This window comes from Rhagoletis zephyria, unplaced genomic scaffold, assembly GCF_001687245.7.
Source record: "Rhagoletis zephyria isolate East Lansing unplaced genomic scaffold, Rhagoletis_zephyria_1.1 Rzeph_scaffold_03600, whole genome shotgun sequence".
Lineage (NCBI taxonomy): Eukaryota > Metazoa > Arthropoda > Insecta > Diptera > Tephritidae > Rhagoletis > Rhagoletis zephyria.
Window position 1 is genome coordinate 19411 of NW_016160683.1, and position 19853 is coordinate 39263.

Consider the following 19853-nt stretch of genomic DNA (forward strand, 5'->3'; position numbering starts at 1 on the left):
ATCTGACTTCCAACTAAGCAAAAGATAACTGTAAAATGCAAAACTGAGACTGAGTGCAAAACTGTAACATTTGCCTTAACTTTCATTTTTANAGGTTTTTTTATTGTTGTTGGATTGACCTCAAATCGTTATGAGAGCGGGAGTAGGGGTGTACCAATAAGAATATAGAACAAATGAGTGAAAGTCGTTAGAACTATGAAAGATAGCGGTGGCTGAAATAAAAAGTGTTACATCATGTTACAGTTTTTGCTCGTCACTGTATGTATTTACTAAACTACATACGCGGATGCATTCAAGCCACTGTGGCCATATCGATCGCCCTATAGACGACCGCCAATCATTGGTCAATTCATGCGTATTTTTTATTGCTCTGTTATGCCATTTTCATTCCGTTGAGTTACCAATAAATAAATAAAAAAGTCAACCGGCAGTTACAATTTGAAAGCATCGCTTATCACTTCGCATGCCGTCTCATGTCACTCGTTTCTTATCACCAGCCACGCCAGACTATACAGAAAATAGTTCAGTTGCAAATAAGCAAACTGAATCAATAAAGCCAATGTCAAGCGTATCCTTTTTTCCGCATGAGCTCTGCTTAGTCGCCAATTATCACTTTTCCTGTAAGCGTTTTTTTTTTCGTTCTACTGCCACTTTATTAAGTCGACAGCTTATGGCAATGTCAAGGCCTCGTACTCATTACACTTTCCACTGCCCAATACAATTTAATTGTCTATCGAATTAATTCCATCGCTTTTAATTTGAAAAATTGCTTAAGGCCAGAAAAAACAATAATCATTACAAGTGCAAAATAATCGACAAACGCTGGTAGCATGAAAGCCAAAAGCAGCGTGGAAATAAAAACAAAAGGCTGAAGTGATAACCGATAGCGAACCAACAAACGCATTTGAAATGAAAAAAACAATTTCATCGATGTAATTTGCGTAATTATATTTAATGGTTTCCTAATATGCCCAATGTAACAACAAATAATTTGTTGCGCGCGCGGTAATTTGTTGTAGTCGATTAGCGTGTAATTGCCGTTTTTTAGTTCTGTCAATTTTGACAGCCAGTGCGCATTTTGGTATTTTAGGATTTTTTTGTATAACTTTTATATTACGTATTTAAAATGTTGTTGTTGGTTGTCATTTGGCTGTGGTAAAAGCATACGTGCATACATATGTTTCACGCTTCTATTCGATAAGGCTTGCAAATAATTATTTGTTAATTGGCTAAAATTAAAATGACAGCAGGGTGTCTAAAATTCTATTACAATACGGCGAATAAATGATTAACTAATTTTCTAACCTAGTAACAATAAGCCGCCTCGAGTTTTCGTACAGCGAGAGCAATTCACACATAGCGAGCAGAGAAGTGGCGAATCGAAGGCGGCTATACCCTGCAGAAAAAAACTATCAATTGATAAAAAAGAAACCACTTGTAGTTAGCTTTTTTGCGGGATTTCTATAAAATATATAACTTGTAGTTAGCTACAAAAAGCTAACTCCAAACTAGTTGACAAGTAATGCAAGAGTAATGCAAGAGATTGTTTTCTTTAAACTCGTTTCTATTTAAAGATCCTTCAATTCGCAAATACTTTTTCGAACTGAGGACAAATCGAAATTTCGTATTATCATTTTGAAGTTATGTCTGACGGAGTTCGAATATGGGACCACCTATAAACAAATATGAAATGTAATAAAATAAATAAAGTAAATGAAAAATATATAAAAAATATTTAGTTTTTCCTATTGATATTTTATGTCCTAAAGTAGTTAGTTACAAGTTAGTTACATCAAATGCAGAGGTAACCACCCTTGACTACATCTAATGCAGAGGTGACCACTCCTGACAGTTGCGAACAGTTGGGCATTTCATTCAGCTTCCACCTCCTTGATTACTGCAGTGTTTTTCAGGAGTCGGAAGTCTTTGGTTTACAGGGGATCGGGATAATTAAAAAACCTTCATGCGGTATCAGAAAGAACCCTGAGTCTAAGTGAGTCCTACTTCTGGATTGACGCCCAACCTAACCTAATCTAAGTGGTACATATTTTTAGGCTCTGTTTTCTGCATAAAAATCCGAAGTCTATTCATAAGGATGAAGCTCGTCGTTTGGCGTAAGACTGCTGTTCTAAACCCCTAAAATGTGGTTGAACATTCTGACGAGTTATTAGTTTTAAATTTCGTATAGAATATGATCCTAGTAAAGGCGCTCGGGTAAATGCCTTAGAGAGACTTTATCAGCCATTTCGCCGTTAAGCAACTTTTCAAGGTTGGCCTTGCTCTCTTTTTCTGTTAAAAAATTCTCAGTGCTAGCCAAAGCTATGTTTTAATGCTCTCCAACTCTAGACAATGAGAATGACTGTGCTGTTTACTAGGTCACCGCGGTTTTGAGGGAAATGAAGTCGGCGATGAGCCGTCAACCGGTTTTGTGGCACGGGAACCATTTGTTGAGAAAAAACAAAGTCTTCTTCGAGACTTAATTACTAAGTAGCTAAACTTAAGTTCACTGTGCTCAGAGAGTTACAAGAAGAATCAGAAAATGGATCCCGGCCATGTAATCTAGAATATTTCTGACTATGGGGAAGGAAGGTGATATTTGTACCATTGGTTGGAAGAAAATGACCTCCGGTCGGTGTACTTACTTTAGCTTATTTTCTAATGCTTTGTAAAAGACTGCCTATAAAATGCTGGAATTTTATCACATCCATGTTTCTGGCGCTAATATGCTCTATATTTCCTATATGATGTGGAAAGCAAAAATCAAGTTGAAGGTAAATCAAGCTCTGACACTTTTTGGGCATTGTCAGAGAACCTTAAATAAGAATTGGTGTCTGCGAACGGCTATGGTACTTTGGGTATACTCGGCTTAAATCAGGCACATCAACGCGGATTCTGTTTACGATATGGTGGCGTGGATCTGCGGTCATAAATCGGGGACTGATTTTTATGACCTAAAAACCCATGAAAAAATCAAAATAAAATGGCAAAATATGTAGTAGGAAAAGGCACTAAAAATATACAAATAGGTAATAGGTAAATGGAACTCAAAAAGAAAAATTGGAAAAAAACCCCATTTATTTTAGAAATGTTTTACAAGTGTTTTACAAGAAAATCCAAAAAATAAATTTTTTAGTCACCAAATTATAACTTGAGAAAATTTTATTCTATGGCAATTATGAAGTGCATACCCAAAAATTTCATAAATTTCATGAAGGAAATTTTTACGCATACAGAGGTGCATAGCATGCATCTAGGCGCTTTAGGTAGTTGCCTAAAATATATTAAACGTGTACTCGACGTGAGCTGATATAGGTGGTGCCAAATTTAATTGAAGATTATTGAACAAGGGTATTGATCACGCCCTCTACTACTTTATAAATGCTTCTTATTGCCTCCAAACCTTCGTTGACTGAAAAAACGGCTTTGAATTTTTCCAACACCACTTTGGTAATAGGTCACTTACGCTTCTATAAACCGCTTCTAAATTTTAACCAAAATATTTAAACATTGTTTACACTGCTATTGCTAAATATTAATTTTTCCCAGCGCAAGTTTTGAATATGATATGATTTTTTAACAGCGGCTCCCCTCGGCAGGCAAAATATTATTATTTTTATGTGCCTGAGCGCTTGGAAGCTCTACCTACGTTATTCGGTATAGTTCAAAATTAATAGCTTAATCTTCATTGATGGGACGGCATAGTAAGTTCTCTTCTTGCCGCCCAATGGCCCTAGCGAAAAATCTGAAACAGAGAGATAATTTTTCGATAAAATCCGTCAGTCTGCTAAAAGGACCCATTTTGTCATGGCATATCCAGACGCCTATAAGTATTTCATTAAGACTACAGCACCGTTCGAGTATTAGGATTAGCTCTCTTGACAGGAAGCAGACTGTGCTTATAACACTGGTGCCATATCTGTAAACCCTATTATTTGTGAAAAGTAACATCTGAGAAAAAGTTTAGTTAGTGCGACGGATATCTAGGCGACCCCACAATCCACTATTCAACCAGCTTTCCGCTACTTCCACTAAATACTTTCTGCGAGTTTATTTACTTTGTGTGTTCAAAAAATAATAATCTGAAAACCTTAAAGTGGTATCAATTTTGGTAAGGCAGTCGGTATTCATTGCACACAGCACACTCAGTTGCTGTGGCATCCACTTGTAAAACAAATAACAGATACAATGGTGTGGTACACAATGCAACACTGCAGTACCACTGTGTGGAAGATAAAAGTAAATTTGTAGCAGCAAACGCACAGAATTTCCATTTTAATCTTTCGAATATCGTTACAAGGCTTGAAACTCTGCCAAAGACATTTTCAATGCACTCAAATCGACATGAAGGCGGTGCACTGTTAGCAGTTGACTGCTTTGTGGCAGCTAAGTGTTGGCTCAAGGAAGTGGCACTCACTGGCAGAAATCCATGCGTGGATTTACACATTTGCCAACTAAGTAAGTAGTTATACATAAACACACACATACCTTATTATACATATGTATATTTTATGTGTGTAAGTGTACGTGCGTAAATTTAACAAATTTATTATTCATAGCAGCGCTTGAGTTAAAATCGCTTAACTTATTCGAAATTTACTTTTCCACTAAATGCAGTCGCATAAGATGCAGTGACACTCGTTTTGGCGGCTGACTAAAGATTGAGAAATGTTGACAATTGGAGACAATTCTAAATCGCGAATTATGGCAAGTAAATTTTGCAAAACACTCAGCAGCGCACATTAGGTTCAACCCTATGGAGGTAGTGGAAATTGTTAGCTGGCACAACCACACACACATGCACGCAATTTCCTTCTTCTGCACTTAGCACTCCACAAAACCGAAATGCGTAAACTTGGCATAAATATTTGATTCTGACTGTTTGTTGCAGCCGCAAAACAAATTCGGTTTGTGCCAAAGTTACTGAAGTTGAAAGTGCGATATGTTGCGGTCGCTGCGCTAGCTCCATCCAGCTAGCGTGTGACACTTCTTGCCACTATTCTCAATTTAATTTTTTTTTGCATTGACGTTTTTTCTAGCCAAAATAATTCGATTGTAATATTTCACGTGCAAACTTTTTGTGGCAAAAAAAAAGAAACGGACACAAAACTGTGGGCGGCCCAGCCCAAACAGGCCTTGGCTTACGCTGCTGTGCTGCGTGTTTTGCTATTATTGTTGCACGAAACGCCTTCGGCATGAATAATAAACTTTGTCGGTGGTGGTGCGTATGTGTTTTGCGCAAATTTCATTTGTTGGCTACACAAGTGTGTAGTGTGATATTTTGACTTGCCACGTTTTCTCCTCCCTCCTGCTGCGTAAGGGACAAAACGATTTGGCTACCGGCAGTGATTTGAGCGCCGCACGTAACTGGAAAATATTTGCACTTTGTTACGATTTGCTTTTGAGTGTACAGCAAGCAAATGAAAATATTTACATATATTTATATTTATTAGTTAGCACGGGGAAGCTTCTTATCCGACCTTGAACATTTGACTAAGGAAATTAGAAATGTGGTTTGGCAAACCCGTAGCTGGAAAGTACGCTTGCAATGGTTTTTGGTAAATGGCCAAAAGCTTAAAAAAAATTTCAAACAAATTTTAAATATTTCAAGCAAATAAAATTAAGTTAAAAAATAAAGCAAAGTGAAGTAAAATAAAAGGATATAAGTAGCGCTTTTCATGATCTTGAACACGAGAATTCAAACTCTGCCAAATTGAAACAACCAATGTGTTGATAAAGGTAATCTAAAAGTTTTTCTATGCAAAGAAGACACAAGGCAAACAATAAAAAAATTGTTTCATTGTAGAAAAAACATATACATATGCTTATATGTTTCAACTTTTTATACCCGAGCGCACATGACGTCGGTGATACTGCAAAACGGTCTATGTTTATTTGTACCCTTGGCACTTAGATGATGTCTGACTTGCACCGGAATGCATCTGTAAATCGTTACACCCAAATAAATGAACGACAAAACTGTCTACCTTTGGCTGATGAAGATGAACGATTGCCAGAAGCGATCAGATACAGATCGCAGATCCATTAAGCACCAGAGGCAATAAGTGACATAGAACGTTTTGCAGTTTCATCGACGATGTTCACAAGGGTATTGTAATTTTGTTCACATAACGGTTGTTTGTAACAGACAAAACGAATCGAGACAGATATAGGCAAATGCATACATAAATGATCAGAATGAAAAGAGAAGTCCATTAAGCCATGTCTGTCTGTCCATCCGTCCGTGTACCGATAACTCGAGCAAAAATTGATATATCTCAACAAAATTTTGTACGTAGGTTGCCCTTTTCCCAGGGTAAGTTAGTGTTGAAAATGGGCAATATCGATATTTCAGTAAATATTCAATCCAAATTGTTGAAAACTAGTATGTGAAGTAGAATTATGATAAAAAATAATATTGTTATGAAATTTTTGGAAAATGGGCGTGATCCCGCCCACTTATGATGAAACTCTTTATTTCAGTAGCCGCTTCACGAATCCTTACCAAGCTCAGTCCAAGCCTTGCTTAGGGTCCAACTAAGAAATCTGTTGAATATACTGAAAATTGGCCAATAACCACGCCCACCTCCCATATTTAAATTACAGAAACACGAAAAATGCGATAAATCAGTAATTATTGAAGCTAATTCACTAAAAATCGATGATTGCAATAATCACTTAGCAGAAAATTTGATTACTATAAATTTTTGGATAATGGGCGTGGCGCCGCCCACTTATGACCACAAATGTGTATCTCGGTAACCAATTCATCAAATTCAACCAAAATTGGTGCACCTTGTACCTTAGGTACGGAAAAGCAATTTGTCGAACATTATTCAAATTGGATTAAAATTGCACCCTCTTCTCGTATAACGGCAAATTTCAAAAATACGAAAATTCCTATATTTCAAAAACTAAAGACACTAATTTACCCCAAGTTAATACTTACAAGGATTGTCATAGACTAAGGATTGTCATAGACTAAGGAATTGGGCGTGGCACTGTCCACTTTATGACTACAAAGGCCTTTCTCGATAAACGCCTTATCGATTTCTACCAAACTTGTTTCAATGATTTTATTAAGTCAGCATATTATCGGACACGTTTGAGATCTGGAAAAAACACCCCTGTTTATCATGCAGTAGTTGAGAGGAAGTTCAAACGACGATATTTGATACCTGCGCCGGGTAAATAAAATTCAGCTTCGCCCGAACTTCTACTACTTTACTTGTTTCAAACTAAGTTGTCTTTACAGATGGACTAGGACTATATTATGTTATGGGGTTCAGGGTCTATAAGAAGCCTATTTTCATTGTGTATTCGATCCTACCTACAACATTCACTATGTTTGGTTTTGGTTGTAATGTCGCGCCGTACAACTTAAAGGTTTTGCTTCGTTCTGAGCAGCTCCGCTCGGCTTAGTATTCATTTATACAGCAAGCGTTGCAGAGCCAAGCTGATCGAAGATTTTCGCACGGAATTGGCTACAAAAGTTATCACAAAACTTAGTTTCAGTGGCAAGCGGCTAATTATTGGTTTAATTTGCTGGAAAATATTAATGGATAAATTAATTTTCGTTTAATTAATTCACTTGGTCAGTTAGCTTTAATTTTTGCACTGAAAATCTATAAATAACTTCCGAATGTAAGTTAGCTCACCACTGTAAATCAATTGGTAAGAATTTTTTCATGAAAATAAGTTTATTACCATAACTGTTTTTTTTTTGTAGTGTAAAATGGGAACTTTTTTCGTTTCCGACCAAGTGAATTAACTAATTTCAATTGACAGGAATGTGAATATACATAAAAAATATATACCTATATACATATATTTAAAGTGTTGTTATAAAAAGCATCGAGCAGTGTTCTCCATAAAAAAAAATAAAAATTTTATACAAAAATAGCTCATCCGTAAATTTTTCGAGCCGACAAAAAGCGTACCTGCATATGTAGATGTGTTGACACTTACTTTTATTATTATGTGGCATTGAGTGTGCGACCAGTTTCAGAAAAAAAATCGTTATTTATTTTGGCGCTCAATTTGCGAGCCTATTGCTTCGTACAGATGACGCTGTATCAAAGAGATCTGTCGATGAAAAGCACTCCTTACTTCCAAGAAATCCATTTCTCTCCCTGCAGAATATGTACCTCCTGGAAATTGCATTTAAATTATTTTACTTTTTAATAGCTTTTTTTTTTGACGAGGCAGGTCATACATACATACATATTACCCCATTGAGCATATAACCTTGCTAATGTATTGACGAGGACTTCACATCACTAAAAAATTTACAAAAAAATTTGGAAACAGAACAGCAAAAACTTAATGGAAAAATGTAAACAAATTGACATGGTCATACATACCTACATACATATGCTATTCCCTTTTGTAGCATCACACCTTTTATTAAGCACTAAATATTGAACTCCATGGCATGTTTTTGCCTTAATACTTATGTATAAATATGTATGCGCTCAGTTCGGCATTCATGCACGTACGCCAGTTTTTATGTACTCATTTATACCGGAAATCCGGCTTAACAATTTATTCATACTCATGGGACGGATCAGAGGCAAGGTTGAGTTTACCGTTATTTACAATTTATGCACCATGGGGGGCGCACTAAAGTAGCATTGGCCTCCATTAGAGGTCCATCGGATTTCCAATTGGCTTTTTTCACGTGTTTGATAGTAAACGGTTGTGTGTGGCGTGCGAAATTGCGCAATTAAATTTAAAACAATTGAAATTTTTCCTTGGAGCATTGACGCTCACTGCGCTGGGTAGTGGCAAACTTTTTTTGGCTAACTGACGAAATCAGCAATATTTTGACTACTATTGAAAGAGACCTGTGAATGGCAATATCGTTTTCTTTGAATAAGGTATTGAAATGTTTGAAAATTTTTACACGACCAGCAAAGGTTGAGCAATTTAGTGAATTTGAGGCTCTTTCCTGCTGACACTGCTGGTCCTTAGTTTAGTGAACAGCTTTACGGAGCTAATAAACTTGTATTGGGTCGGTGCTAGGCGTAAAAACTTGTTTCGTAGATGCTTTCAATGCCTAACGAGTCGCCTTGACAAAATTTACAATCACAACCAAGGTTGTTAATGCCTTCAGAAAGCTGCTACGAAACACCTGGAGCGGTTGGTCATTTTCAAAAATGTGAAAATAAAGGCATCCTCCTTGACGAGTGGGCCTATCACTCAGCGAAGAGAGGCAACTTCAGGAACTGGAACCGACTATGGTGAAGAAAAATAACTCATCAGAAAAGGCAGAAATGCATCGTTCAAGACTTAAAAATCCAATAGCAAATGTTTCTAATAGTACTTTGTGGCCTACCATCTTAACCTTACCTTGCCCAACCTGGTCAATTAGAAGTAAATGAGACTGCGTATAAGCCAGCCGGAAAAAAATTAAGCCTTCAAGTAGCAGTAAATGACAGTAGCAATTAGTTCAATAAATTGAAACACCTAGAACGGATTTATTGAGTAGAAAACCTAACGCTCTAAGAGAGTTTGTGTACAATTCTGTGCAAACGTTGCCTAAATAAATTTTCCACATAACGTTCTTTAGTTTGAAATGTTTGAATATTAAAAGACTGAAAGATAATTATGCAAATTAACTTTTTTTTTTTTTTTTGCACAAAAAATTAAAAATTGTTCCATAAGACCACCCTAATGATAAACAATCTGGCAGTTTAAATGGCTGAGACTTCCTCTGGCTTAGAATTACAATCGTTAAGTTCGCAAAACGTTTGTTCTCGTTTGGTTCTTCAGCAGAACATTTTCCAGGTTTTTGTTCTTATTGGATCGTCCTTGAAAACATTGTCGGTTCTTTCGTACTCATTGGCAAAGTTCGTAAACGTTTCGTTCTCTTTCTGTTCTTTTTGAGAACGTTGCCGAGAGTTTTGCTCGCATTTTGTTCTTTACGGAAACGTTCCCGAACATTTTGTTCTCATTTTGTTTCCGTTGAAACTGCTCTCAATAATATTGTTGTTACAGTCGAGATAGCAATTGGTTCAGCAGGTTAATACCTTGAGAATTCTTTCTTTTGTCTTTGTCAAGGAAGTCTCGGTTATGAAAATGTGGCTGCCCAAAACTGGCTTAGTAGACTCTAAGAACTTGCGTTCCAACTTGCAGCCTAATAAATTGCCACATATCGACACCCAGAACCTACCGTCTAACGTTCCTTAATGATAATTCCATTCAAACTGCATTTTATTCAACTCATCCCAACGCACTTGCACGTGCTCGCCATTCCCACGCACGTGATTAATGTATTAAATACTTTACACTTGGAAGACGCAAATGGAGGGAGTGTGAGAAGCGGCTACCGATTCACTTTAGTCGTAAGCAATAAATTGCATACTTACCACACCTACTCTAATTCAAATAGTATGGCATGCAATTTTTCATGCCAACGCTTGCAAAGTTTCGCTACAAAATGTACATGTGTAGTTACATATATGTTTCATAAGCGTATGAAGGTTTCCACCTTTGCTACCAAGTTACCGCTCATAAATAATAATCTGCAGGTGCAATGCATACATACACACGCTCAGTTTGCAAAAATCAACAACAAAAAAAAAAATCACGCGCCTCATGCGGCATCTTGGCTGCCACAACTAGGAGAACTCTGTAGAAATTGCAGCCTTGAAATATTCTTTGTGCGCACATTTGCTTCGCACGCATTTTCACTCTTTTGCAACACACGTGGCGAGTTAGTAAAATTCGTACCACTTGGCTGCATCTCAAGTTTGTGGTTTCGAACTGACTTGCAGTTTGCTTGCGGCATTACTCCTTCCGCGGGTGTGAGCTCATTTTACATAAATTTTAGTTTTTTATTTTTTGTTGTTGTTCAGGAATGCATTTATCAAATTTCACGCTTGCTTGTTTATTGTTGTTTGCTGTCACCTCTCTTGGTTTTCCTTCCGGCCACCTGCGGACTTGCAAAGTAAGCGGTAATATTTCAACGCCCGATCCAACAGTTGCGGGAGGTTATGACTACAAAGTAATGAATTTTAAAGTGCCAGTTCGATGCCAGTTACTGTAGGCATTATAACGACAATTACATTTGAGATTACGATGAAGCCATGACAATGACGATTACGATTACGATTCCGATACCATTACGATTACCATAAGGATTCCGATCACAATCACTATTACTATTATTACGATTGCGATTAATATTACCTTGGCGATTGCGATTCCGATTACGATTCTTATTACTATTGCGATTATGATTACCACTACGATTACGATTCCGATATCGATGCCGATTATGATTACTCTTACGATGTATGTTTTTCGCAAAGGCTTTCTAATCATTTTAATGTAAGCAAGGGAAAACTAACTTAAGGAAAAATGCGACATCGGAAGCACTTGCCTCATTTGCTTGCAAGGCGGTACCTAAATGCCAAAACGACAGATGCCACTGAAGCGCCTCTCATTTGTATATATTACGGATGCTCGTAAGCCGACCAAGTTTGCATGTATACACATACATACAAAAATACGTGTACGTACAGTACATGAATATTGTCACATTTGCACAGAGACAGGGGAGTACTTTTCACTATCGGTATATTACGCGCCTGTTCATCAAAATTCCAATAAATTTACATACAGACAAACGTCCATGTTATAAATAAAGGTGTGCGTGTGTTGCTGCGTACATCGTCGGCAACTTTGGCATAATAAAGCAATTCAAAAGCGAACTTTTGCATGAATATTTTGACTATGTGTGTGTATGCGTAAAAGCTGCCTACGGTTTGTCGCACATCAACCGCTGCATACAAATTGAATGTTTATTACTTGAAATTCGCATTTCCATCATTCTTCCTCGCATTTCCCTTTAATTTTTTTTTTATCCTTGCCATGCTCATGTGTGTGTCTATGTGTTTATGCCGGTGGTGGGCATCAGGCTGCCCGCGGGCAAAAATTACTAAATTTAAATTATCAATATTTGAGCTGTACCGTTGAGCTGTTCCCATTGTGGGTTTTTCATCTTCAGCTTCCTGCCAACGGAGATTTCTTTTAGCAAAAAGTGTCTGCCTTTGTCTTTCCAACCACGGGCAGTTGCATCTTTTTCGGGACGGTTGCTTCTTGAACAAATATATAGAGCGGAGTCAATCTTGGAAGCGACTCTCAAACCGATATTAAACAACTTCACATGGAACCTGCAAACGATAGCTAAGTCAAAGTTTAAATTTCATTTAAATTACAGTTTTTTTTTTGGGCACCAAATGGCATGAAACGTAACTTACTAAGCCTCTCATCATGGATTATAAAAAGGTATTTAACGTCGTCAGAGTATTCAAGTACTATCTCTCCATTTCGTGAATATCTTGAATTAAATTATATAAAGAGTCGCACTGTACTGAGAAAAAGCAAAGTAAACCTAGCCGCACTTTTCTTGGCAAACAGTCGTTGGCATAGTCCAAGGCGAGTATGTGTGTTGCGTATACGCCACGTAGTCCAACATACATTATCTGCTGACTGCGAAGTGAGGGTGATTACCAGGATTTTGAGGCATTTGCCTATTTTGTCTGCTTAGTCGTATCTGTAAAAAAAATAAAGTCACACGTTTCATGTCTTCCTTGATAAAAAAAATTTAATTTTAATTTTGGCTTTTTCTTGCCTTTTCCGCAGGTTTTGCCTTTTTAATATTTATCCCTTCATAGAAGTTCGCTGTATTGTACCAATCGTGTGACTACAAAAAATTGTCGTCTCAATTTTTTTTTATTTTTACCAACAGCCCGCTCGTGTGGCACTGAATTAAATATGCAATATTTAAAACATTCAATTGAAATTTCGTAAAAATTTCGATATTTTTTTATTAGATTTCCTAGAAAGATTCTGCATTTTATAGCCCAGTGAATTCTAGTAGAATAAAGCACAAATTTCAAAAAATTTCGAAATTTTTTCGAAAGTTTTTGAATATTGCAAAACGTTGGAAACTTGCACGGGTTTTATTAAAGAATGAACTATATTTTTATATAAAAATAACCAAAATAACAAAATAACAACAAAAGTAATATGTTCAAGCTTGGAAAAAAGTGGTGCAGCTATAAGTTTTTTACCACTATATATATTTATATTTAATTGGACATCCATATATCTACATTGTACTAAAGTTATGTATGTACATATATAACAAAAATAAAAAATAAATGCCTTTTTTTGACTTTTTTGAAAGCTCATTTTTCATTTTTTCTTTTTTTTTTGTATAATTTATTTAGTTAGGGTATGTACTTATACACCTGTTTACATTTTGTTATATGTTTTCATAAGAACTCGCATTAAACTTAAACAAAAATTCGTAACGCTTTGAATAATTTGCGAAAAATTGTTACAAAATTTAAATTCTTACGTTTATTACTAGCAGTTTCTTCACTTCAAACATAGCACCTATGGTTAATTATAACAAAATGCGATGCGATGTATGCGTTAATCCAGCTCTTATTTCTTATTTAATTAAACTAAATTCTTTTAAACTAGTTCTTTTCCCATTCAGTTGATTGCAACTACCGAATAAATCAAGCTCACGTATTTCATTTAAAAAGCTCTCTAACTGCCAACTAAAATCTATCGGATAACTTTCAGCTCAACTACTGCACTTTCCACAGTACAGCGCAGAATTCGATTTAAAACTTCTTCATTTCGTTTTGTATGAAAAGCAGAATTTCACAAGAATCTACTAGAAACTAAGAAGTTAGTGCAGCAATTCACCTTTCCTTGAGCTTTAATCGAAACTTCAAGATGCAATCAGGCGTTATCAGTTGAAAGAAAAGCATTAACTTTACAAAGGAAATACGCAGAAGGCATACTGGCATACTACACACTTACTAACAAACGCACGCGATTACAGCCCTGCTGATGGACTTAGCTAAGGTACACGAAGAAGGTATAGTTTTGCGCCAGTGATTGCAATGGAAGCCAATTTCCTTTAGCCACGTCAGCCAGCAGCAGACAATGCACTGCGTTCGAATTGAAAAAAAAGTAGACAAGCGGCTGTTTTTGCGATCGGCAGAAGACTCTGGTGTATTTAATGCGCTTAAAATCCATGTGGCAGCACTAGCAAGAATAAAATATGCTGCGGCAGCATTTAATGTATTTAATGTGAGTTATGCAGGAAAAATGATGAAATTTTTACAGATTTTTTGCTTACACTTGAATCATTGAGCGCCAGTGGGCAGAGAGATAGACTACTTTGTGAGTTATGCAAAAAAAGAGGCGATTCGATTATTTGATTCGCTTCTGTTACCTTAGTTCTAGTTTTCAGTTGTAGCCTCAGGGTTTATATTGCAGCTAAATATTTGCATGCGTCGTAATCAACAATAATAAAAATACATCGTTAGGCATAATATTGACTATGCGCAGTTATGTGCCTGCACTCGCTTGTCGCTGCATGCCATTTAATTTAGCATTTCATCGCAAAATGCCAAAGTTAACGCACTGCGACAAAATTATCGTTGGATCTGCATCGAACTGGATTGCAGTTTGCCCGGGTCACCCGCGCCCAGTGTGATTGCATACATCTGGGCGCATTATTTTCACAACAAATGAAACTAATTTCACTGCAGTTTGATTGAAAAAAATTACAATACTTTACTTTTCCTTTTCTACGTTGTTATTTGCTTTTGCTTTGCTTTTACTCAACGTCTTATCCTATTTCAACAGAGAATTTTGGTCTAAACTGGTCAAGGCTGCTGGTGCAATCGTGGCTCTTTTACCTCTTTTAATCTTCTCTCTATGTATTTGTGTTTTTATCATTTATTATTTTTAATACTCGTCTGCTGCAGCTCAGTTTCAAATACATATGTATGAGTGTATGCTTTGGAAATCATTTCACTTTTTTTTCGTGATGAGTAGCCGAGTGCAAGTTACGCTCTGGCAGGCTCAAAAGAAGTAGTAATAGAGCTCTTATTATTGTTTTTACTTGAAAAATAATATCTCGAAAATCCTGAGATAACCTTGGAACATCGAAGAGCCCCTGAAAATCTCGAAAAATATGTTAAGAAAAAGCCCGAAAAGACCTCAATAAATGAACAAAAGTCCTTAAAGAAATTCCAAAGCTCGTAAAAATCTCAAAAACTAGAACTCGAAGAATCCCGAAAAATCCGGACAAATATTGAAAAGTTCAGAAAAATCTCGAAAATCTTAAAGCATTTAATTCAAACAGAAAAGCAAAAATTAAGGATAATTCTTTCTTTTCCTGAAGCGCTTAGTATTTAGAAATCTACTTTAGTTACTTAAGTATTTAGTGCTTAGTATTTGCTTAGAAGAGATGGTATCCTGATGTCCCTGGACTTAATGTTACGTTACTCCAATGAAAACCGGATCGATGTTATTTACTAAAAAAAAGTTTCAAATCTGAATCTTATTTCTTTACCATACCCTATGTATGTATCTTATTACATTAAACGAGCAATTATTGTATATATATATATATATATATATATATCCATAGGCTTCTCGGAATCGGCTCTAACGATTTTGATGAAATTTTGTACACAAATAAAGTTTTGGATTTTAAGGTTATCTGAATAGGCACTATCTCCGAGAAGATTCGTATAAGGTAGCCACCTATTCGAAATTACTTACAAATTAACTAAAACATCATAATATGGGTATTAAATGGAAGGTATTTTAAAGATTCCTGATTCAAAAATATTTTTAATAGGGTTGCCACCTATTTTGAATCGCATACGTATTTAACCTTTTTTTTTTAAAAAAAAAGTAAAATATTACTGTTCACGGGTACCAGCAGAGCAGGTTCTTAAACAATCCTTACCCTATATATAAAATGTTATCCCTTAGGATAATAGTGTAAGGTTGCCAACTATTTTCGATTCTACACAATTTATCTAAAACATCGCAATATGGATATCAAATGAAAGGTATTGTTGAGAACTTTGGTCAGAAAATAATTTCTATTAGGATTGCCACCCTTCTACATATGTAATACATTTTTTTTATTTTGTTAATTTCAATCGGCATTTTTTATGTATACACAGTATGTACATATACGCTCAAGATATGTACCATTTATTCCAGCTATTTCAGAATAGGGTTGCCTCCTAAATTTAGGAGTAAGAAATTTACTTAGTAGATATCGAAATCCAAATTTTTATTTTTTTCCAAAATATTTTTTTAAAGCTATCCAAAGCTTCATGCACTCCGGGCAAAGCTCGGTCAACCTGGTACTATTCCTTATAACTGGCAGACATGATTTTCAATATACTGATTAGAGACGTGAGCAATTTAAGTAGCTATATCCTGCGATTAAAGTTGATTGATTGGTTGTAACGTTCCTCTATTCGTTCACAACTCATCAATGACGCACGTATTACAGAGGAACAACTAGAGGATTTTTTTCGAAGTAGCATTCAGATCATGCATAAGGTAATCTCAGTTTAAGCCTGGTAAAGGCTTTTTAGATGAGCTTCGAGTACTTTGCTGTTTCTATTCTTCACCACAAAACCTGCACACCGAAGTTTGACGACGGCTTCAAGACTTTGCAATCGCCAAGAGAATTACATGCTCCTATGTCATGTCTAATGAGTTTAAGGAACATTTGGGATCTTTCAGCTGATATTTGAAAGTGTTGACCTGTGATAAAATCTTCCTAGTTCGTTCAGTAATATTTAGTCTAACCTTTTTGCGTCCATTCAGTCCTATCGCTTTATAGGACCCTATTAGAGGTACATTACACCGTCTATTTTAGAATTTAGTTGACAAACGCCCTATCTCAGAACTCGGTTTAAAACTGCTTCTTCTCAGCACATTTTCAATGTATTTTCACTTGAGATAGGGTGTTTTTGAATAAAATTCAGAAATCGGGCATTCTTCAATCAAATTCTGAAGTAGAACGTTCTTGAAAAGTTTTCTGAGATAGAGCGTTTTCGAACTGGCTGCCGATATAGGTCGATCAATTTTAAAGAAGGGCCAAGCGGCGATAAAAGTTTTTATGTAGCTCTGTGAATGGCATTACCAACTAAGGTAACTAATGATAGCAAAGCAGCTGGCAGTCATAGAGTCGCGTTGATCTGGATTCCTGGTAATCGCAGATGACCCAGACCGGAACGTCTTGGGACTGGTACCTGGTAGAGGCCAAATGGATTATTATGCCTTTCAGTTGTACTAAGGGGTAGGTTCATACTTCCTGCAGCAGCTGCTGCTAATCGAAAGTGGAAGAATCTGCAGAGCATTGGTTTTGCGGCTGGCTCTGTATAGGACCAGAATGAGACTTTTTTGCTATCGTCGGAGAACTGAGAAATATAAAGTGCTAGAATTTACTTAGAAACCTGAACACCACGGTTTGGATCTGAGGATTTAGTAGGTTTTTTTTTCGATTTCCTTCGTTCTTGTTTTCTTTTTATTGTTTGTTTTTATGCTAAATACACCCCAATCGAAAACGTCCACCAATGACGGTTTAAAAACGTACCAAATGTGCCCAGTAAACAAAAAAGTAGTTTCTTGATACAAACCTACAGCATTCGATAGTCATTATTCGCATGCCGACACTGAAAGTGCAACAACAATAATTCACCTTAATGGGTGAAACAATAAACACTTGAGTACAAACGAATGCCATTAATAAATACTTTAAAACTATTTGAAACAGATATGTCAGCTCACACTACATAAATACATAACTGCAAAACTGCCAAACAGAGCGCTCACCACATGAGGAGGACTAACTACTGCGCACACACTCATGCGCCGCGTCGCCAATTTGTCTACTCGATCGCAGTACTCTTCATTCATGCAGACCGCCAGTTGACTTCCAGCACACTACATATAATGGAATATATTTAAGTGCTACTGACAATGAGTTATTTGCAATGCGAAATAGCTTTGCCCGAAAAGTTCATACGCCCACTCGTTTAAAATGCTTAAAATAACTGTAAGGGATGTGTCAAAGAGCGAACAGCAATGCATTGCTGCGAAAGTTTTACAAGTGAAAAAATATCAAGAGAAATTTGCATGGAACATATATTTTTATTTAGAAAAATGTATCATGTTTTTAAATTTTTTTAATTGAAGATCTCTTTGATACAGAAATAATTAGCACTGATTCACAAATTTTGTTTTTTTTTTTTATTCACCGGATGCCACTATTCAATTCCTATGTAGAATTGCTCGATGATTCAGCAAATTAAATCAATTTTATTTGCCGTAATTCGGCTTAAGAAAGTGGTTCCACTTAATCATGTATTTCTTACGAACCAATTCAACAATTTTATTATGAAATACTAGAAATGAAAGATAATAAAATTGTCCATAAACCGTACATACATCACTTTTCGATAGCCCTGATAGTATCTGAGAAATTAGTTAATCATTTCAGATTCTTTGTTTTTTGATGAAAAACTGAAACAAATTCAAAATTTAACTGAGGAATAATTTTATCTTTTTAAATTTTTTATTTTTTATGAAAGTCTATTCCTTTACAAAAACATAGGGTAGCCATGAAGAAAATCGATGGATAAATAAGAATGGGAGTTTGTCAGGTGTACATGGCGTATGAGTAACATTCTTTCTTGCTCATTTTTCATACAAAAGCCGTCGTCATCGATTCACCACTTCCCTACTTCCTATGTTTGAGTTCCTGTCGCTTCACGAAAAATTTTGCATGTGAAAGCAACAACAAAGTTAGCTAGCACAGATAGATGATAGCGAGTTTGGGTGTACCTCATTGAGTTCGTTCGTTTCGCCACTTGCTAACTGTTGGCGAATCGATGATGGCTAAACAATTTTTGCGCATTTACTTTTTTACTTTACTTGTCCATAGATTTTCTTCATTAGTAGCTTTGAGTGGCATACAAAAAAAAATGTTTCTGTAAACCAGTGTAGTCTGAAATAGATTTTTCTCAATAGTTTGCCCTAAAACAAAAACAACAAGCCTGAACTCCCCTTTTCTGCCGTCCAATCTCATTTCCGACAGGGTTGCTTCTTATGTTTTCCTTTATTTATGCGCCACTATTCAATTGCCAGCCCATTCCGTACGCCTAAATAAGTTTGAAGTAGTTGGCACCACAAAAGTTGGCATTTCTAATGAAATGGATGGTGTCAAGCTGATAAAGTTTGTGGAATAATTTTTGGCCATGGAAATTAGCAAACAAAATTTTCAATAGGCTTTGTTGTGAACTTTTAATTTAAACCAAAACGAATTCTTCAGTTTTTCGTTAATCTAATTTCCTCTACATGGCTCATGCAATCTCTGAGTACCGTTAACCGATTTTTCTGACTTGCTTACACAATTGTTGCTACCTTTCACTGACTAGCTTTATACTAACTATATTTAGACCTCAACAAAAGTAATTGTTTATAAATGTGGATTTAATACATACATATATATGTATATGTATGAATGAATATACATAGCTTCCGAAGACACTGCGGCTCTACAAACTTTTATTTACTTTTCGTTAAAAGAAAAATACACAACTTTTTATTTACAATTTAAACGAAGGTAAATATGTTCGTATGTATTTACATAGGTGGAATGGGTTCATCTTTTCAATGCCAAACTACACACATATAGATTACCCCAAACACATACACTGCCGGAACAAAGCATTGGCACAGCGAATTTTTCACAATATACGTAACAATTTTCATTCTAATACTTTTCCGCTAATTTTGTATAAAAATATGATTCATTCTACAACAAAAAACATAAAAATATAAATCCTAAACTTTGTGGAAAACTCGCAAAAATTCAGCAAATTTTCATGCAAATTTTCAACTCTTTAATCAAATTTTTCTAGCTTTTTTTTGGGTATGCAGATTTGTAGCCCAATCAATTTTATTATAATAAAGTGCAAGTTTTAAGTAGCTAAGAATTA

The 19853-nt window shown here is 35.9% G+C and overlaps 1 protein-coding gene across 1 annotated transcript in view; it reads left to right on the forward strand.

Moving 5' to 3' along the window:
* The window catches only part of LOC108369308 (neuronal acetylcholine receptor subunit alpha-7-like), a gene marked incomplete at its 3' end in the record, with an annotated part of 44493 nt that overhangs the window by 13807 nt on the left and 10833 nt on the right, over nucleotides 1–19853 (forward strand). The gene's annotated exons all lie outside the window — the stretch shown is intronic.